The sequence below is a fragment of the Ascaphus truei genome, chromosome 19 (assembly GCF_040206685.1).
Source record: "Ascaphus truei isolate aAscTru1 chromosome 19, aAscTru1.hap1, whole genome shotgun sequence".
NCBI classification, from domain to species: Eukaryota; Metazoa; Chordata; class Amphibia; order Anura; family Ascaphidae; genus Ascaphus; species Ascaphus truei.
Window position 1 is genome coordinate 34,535,155 of NC_134501.1, and position 5,679 is coordinate 34,540,833.

Sequence of the window (5,679 nt, forward strand, 5' to 3'; positions counted from 1 at the left end):
GCGAGTGGTGGAGTAATGGCGGCGCCCTGCTCTGCGGCCGCCGGGACCTTAGAGACGCGATCGCGGCCTTAGCAACGGCCCGATCGCGTCCCCGGCAACCGGCCGCAGGCAGGAGAAGCCGCGCTGCTCCCTGCTCCAGCCCCCACCCTTGGAAGCAGCCGTCGGGTTTTTCAGTACCCGCGATCGAGCTGCGCCAGGGAAGGGGGGTCTCCAGGGAGAAAAAGGTGACCTGGCTACACTAGTATAATTTCCAACCCATCACACACAAAACAGGGGTTTGTTTCCCAGACAGGGAGGTCATTAAATGTTATTTTTAAAATGACTAAATAGTATAACTCTTTTATTTGGGCTGCCACCAAAACGTTTTATAAAAACATTTTACCACAACATTTAACCAAAACATTTAACCAAAACATTTAACCAAAACATTTAACCAAAACGTTTTACCAAAAGAAGGGGATGTAGCTCAGTGGTAGAGCGCATGCTTCACATGTATGAGGTCCTGGGTTCAATCCCCAGCATCTCCACTCCTTTTCTTCTTACAAAAACATTGAAATTACACATTTACAATGCTAACACATCCTCTAACTGTATTTACATAGCAGTCCCCGTAACTGTTTAAGGGGTACGGTAACTGCTGAACAAACCATGTACAGTATCTGTTATATTTCTATGTGTAAGAGAAGAGCACAACTTGTTGGCAAGATGGTGACTCATTTGAGAAAAAACATATCTTAGAAAAGAAGTACAATTGCACAGTAACTAGTTGTTTGCTTTGGTCTGAACCCTACTGTAAAATGTATGAAAGGTTAGCTTCAGCAGACTCTCTGGAACTACCCTTTCATAGTTATAGGGTCTTCTATGACTAGTCATCTTAGCAGGATCAATGTACGGAAGGACTTATTTGCCTTGATTTTGTGAACCAACCAACTGAATACAAAGCATCACACTATTAGGTTCACACTTACAGTTGATTATCAACAAATACACTTTTTAGACTTCGTGTTTAAAGGGGATAACACCGTACAAACTGATAAATTCATAAAAGCTTCTGATTGTAACAACCTTCAATAGTTCTCCAGAATTGGTGAACAATTTCCCCTTGAGTCAGCGTCTGCAATTAAAGAGGATTGCAAGTGAACCCATGAATATTGGAAGACATCTAACAGAAATGGCTGATACTATTGCTACTAGAGAGTATTTTGATACCATTTTATACCAACTATAGATAAGGTTAAAACACTTGATATCCTCTTATTCTATCGCATCAAATAAGATTAGAAACACTATATTAATACAGTGGAAGATATTGAATAGCGATCCTAAGTTCAAAATTATTTCTAAGAACCCATCACTTTTTTATATAAAAATATATATGGTTTGTTTGGTTATGTTCTGTGTTACTATAGTTGCTCACAGTTATATTTTGATGTTTTTTCAGTGTCTACCTGGACCTACTAAATGTTTCACCATTGTACACTTTCGGGGATTCATCACGTCTATTTTTGTTTAATTAGATGTCATGTCCTATTTCTGTGCTTGTCACTGAGATGGACTCCAGGATTGTGCTATGAAAATTCTGTGTTGTTGGACATTGGACTGACCTTTTTCAAAATTTCTTCCAACCAATCATTACTAGTATAATTTCCAACCCATCACACACAAAACAGGGGTTCGTTTCCCAGACAGGGAGGTCATTAAATGTTGTTTTTAAAATGACTAAATAGTATAACTCTCTTATTTGGGCTGCCACCAAAACGTTTTATAAAAACGTTTTATAAAAACGTTTTACCACAACGGTTTACCAAAACGTTTTACCATAACGTTTTACCATAACGTTTTACCAAAAGAAGGGGATGTAGCTCAGTGGTAGAGCGCATGCTTCGCATGTATGAGGTCTTGGGTTCAATCCCCAGCATCTCCACTCTTTTTCTTCTTACAAAAACATTGAAATTACACATTTACAATGCTAACACATCCTCTAACTGTATTTACATAGCTGTCCCCGTAACTGATTAAGGGGTACGGTAACTGCTGAACACACCATGTATCTGTTATATTTGCTTGTGTAAGAGAAGAGCACAACTTGTTGGCAAGATGGTGACTCATTTCAGAAAAAACATATCTTAGAAAAGAAGTACAATTGCACAGTAACTAGTTGTTTGCTTTGGTCTGAACCCAGTTTCTTGGCTCCATTTCCTCTCTGAATGAGAAGAGTGAGCTGCTAGTTCTTGGGGATTTCAACTTCAATTGGCTTGACCCTAAAAACCACAAAATCCAGATACAACTCAAGTCACTTAACCTATCGCAACTCATTTCCCAACCAACACGGACAAACCTGAAATCACATAACCATTCCTTGCTAGACTGGATTCTCTCCTCAAACCCCAGCAGAATCCAATCCTCTGGCATCCTTCCTGATATTTTCAGTGACCATGCAATAGTGTACTGTGTAAGGAAAATTAAACCGCCCCATTCAAGCCCTAAAGTTCTCCTCACAAGAACATTTAAAAACTTTAACCCACAACAGTTTCTGGATGACCTTCCCAACTGCCCATGGCACAGAATCGATTTAATTCCCGACCCTGACTCTGCGCTCGACTATTTCCAATCCGAGTTCTTAAAACTCTGCGATACCCATGCTCCACTACGCAAAATAAGGGTACGGGGGGCCCACCTGCCATGGGTTACAACTGACCTTATTGCACTCTACCAGCTCAGGGATACCTTGTGGAAAAGCTACAAAGTAACTGGTACTACCAAGGATCTCAATGACTACAGATGCATGCAGAACATGTGCACAAGGCATACTAGGCACGCAAAAGCACAATATTACTCTGACAATCTCCACCAAAATACATCAAACCCAGCTAACTTCTGGAAGGTTATCAACAATATATTCCAGCCTCCTAACCATCAACAACCAAGTAATATCACTAAGGGGGATATTACTCTGACAAACCCCACTGACATTGCAAATGCATTCAATGATTACTTTGTGGGGTGTGCCACTAAATTATTAGTGAAACGCAGCCCAAACCACAAACCTGAATCTCATCCTGGGAGTACCCCTATAGTCCCACCCTCTCCCAACACTGCCCACAATTTTCAATTTGGCCCAGTATCTGAAGAGGAGATTATACAAGCGCTCCTCAAACTAAAACTAAGCAGCCAATGTGGACCTGACTTACTACAATCTAGGTTCCTACGACTTGGTGCCCCAGCCATTGCCAAACCAATTGCGTCCATAGTCAACTCTATCCTGGCTGCAGGCCATATCCCTAAGACCTGGAAAACTGCCAGAGTTGTCCCAATCTTCAAAAGTGGGGACAAAAACACTGTCTCAAACTACAGGCCAATCTCACTTCTCCCAATTCTATCCAAAGTCATGGAAAAATGTGTCCACTCCCAATTAAGCGATTTCTATACCAAGACAAATTTCCCTAGCCAATTCCAATCTGGCTTTCGTCCCAAACACTCCACCGTAACTACCCTGCTAAAAGTTTGCAATGAAATCCAGTGTGGAATGGAATGGGGACAACTCACTGGTGCAGTATTCCTAGATTTTGCAAAGGCTTTTGACACAGTTGATCATGCTATCCTTCTTAACAAACTCCAGAGCTCTGGAATAGGGAAGCATGCTTTAAACTGGTTTCAGTCCTACCTATCAAGTAGATCCCAACATGTGTCCATCTCAGGCTCTAACTCCAACCCCCTGGATATCACCTGTGGTGTCCTGCAAGGCTCTGTTCTGGGGCCCCTACTCTTCTCAGTGTTCATTAATGATCTTCCCACAGCTTGTAAGGAAGCCTCATTACATATGTATGTAGATGACACAATCCTATATGCACACAGCCATAGCCTCTCTGACCTTCAACACATACTTCAGTCTGACTTTTTGAGACTCGAAAACTGGATTTCCCAAAACAAACTGTTTTTAAACACTGACAAGACTGTAACAATGGTATTTGGGACCAAGACTAAATTTGTAAAGCTTCCAGTGACTGACTGAGCTCCTGATTAGAACCAACGCTAACACCACCCTAACCCCTGTCACTAGTTTTAAATACCTGGGCTTATGGTTTGACTCCCACTTAACATTCGGGATGCACATTGATACCCTGATAACCAAGACCTATGCCAAACTAGGGGTACTTTACAGGAACAAATCCTCCCTAAGTCTCCTGGTCAGAAAGCGTATCGCACAGCAGATGCTAATGCCAATTATTGACTATGGAGACATAGTATATGGCTCGGCACCTCAAACCCACCTTAGCAAACTTGACACCCTCTACAATTCAATTTGTCGTTTTGTTTTCCAATGCAACTACAACACACATCACTGCGAAATGCTCAAAGAACTAGATTGGTCAACACTAGAGTCTAGGCGCAAAGTTCACCTTTCCTGTCTTGCCTTTAAATTCTTCATGGGCAAGCTACCCAGCTACCTGAACAAGCTCCTCACCCCTACCACTTGCAGCACCTATCTCCTGAGATCAGACTCCAAAAGACTGTTCATGGTCCCAAGGCTCAACAAAGTATCCGGACGTTCCTCCTTCTCCTACCGTGCACCCCAAAACTGGAACAACCTACCAGAGACTCTCACATCCACCGCCAGTTTAAGTTCTTTCAAATCTAAGGCTGTCTCACATTTTAATCTGGTCTGTAACCCCTATAAGTCTAGGTCTATAAGCCCATAATATATATTTTCTTTAACTGTGCATGCAATGTCTTGTATATAATGTATACCCTGCTCATTTATGTAACTGTACTTGTAACCATGTATTATTTGTTTTACTCTGTGCCCAGGACATACTTGAAAACGAGAGGTAACTCTCAATGTATTACTTCCTGGTAAAATATTTTTATAAATAAAAATAAAATACTGTAAAATGTCTGAAATGTTAGCTTCAGCAGACTCTCTGGATCTACCCTTTCATAGTTGTAGGGTCTTCTATGACTAGTCATCTTATCAGGATCAATGTACGGAAGGACTTATTTGCCTTGATTTTGTGAACCAACCAACTGAATACAAAGCATCACACTATTAGGTTCACACTTACAGTTGATTATCAACAAATACGCTTTTTAGACTTCGTGTTTAAAGGGGATAACACCGTACAAACTGATAAATACATAAAAGCTTCTGATTGTAACAACCTTCAATAGTTCTCCAGAATTGGTGAACAATTTCCCCTTGAGTCATCGTCTGCAATTAAAGAGGATTGCAAGTGAACCCAGGAATATTGGAAGACATCTAACAGAAATGGCTGGTACAATTGCTGCTAGAGAGTATTTTGATACCATTTTATAACAACATATAGAAAAGGTTAATACACTTTATTTTCCCTTATTCTATTGCATCATATAAGATTAGAAACTGTGTATTAATACAGTGGAAGATATTGAATAGCGATCCTAAGTTCAAAATTATTTCTAAGAACCCATCACTTTTTTCTATAAAAATATAGATGGATTGTTTGGTTATGTTCTGTGTTACTATAGTAGCTCACAGTTATATTATGATATTTTTTCATTGTCTACCTGGACCTACTAAATGTTTCACCATTGTACACTTTCGGGGATTCATCACATCTATTTTTGTTTAATTAGATGTCATGTCCTATTTGTCTGCTTGTCACTGAGATGTACTCCAGGATTGTGCTATGAAAGTTCTGT

General features: G+C 40.4%; 2 non-coding genes across 2 annotated transcripts; both read left to right on the forward strand.

The window, feature by feature from the left end:
* Positions 1-455: 455 nt before the first annotated feature.
* TRNAV-CAC (transfer RNA valine (anticodon CAC)) lies at positions 456-527 on the forward strand. The gene has a single exon. It is a non-coding gene; the product is annotated as a tRNA-Val (tRNA).
* Positions 528-1,852: 1,325 nt separating this feature from the next.
* TRNAA-CGC (transfer RNA alanine (anticodon CGC)) lies at positions 1,853-1,924 on the forward strand. The gene has a single exon. It is a non-coding gene; the product is annotated as a tRNA-Ala (tRNA).
* Positions 1,925-5,679: the final 3,755 nt, after the last annotated feature.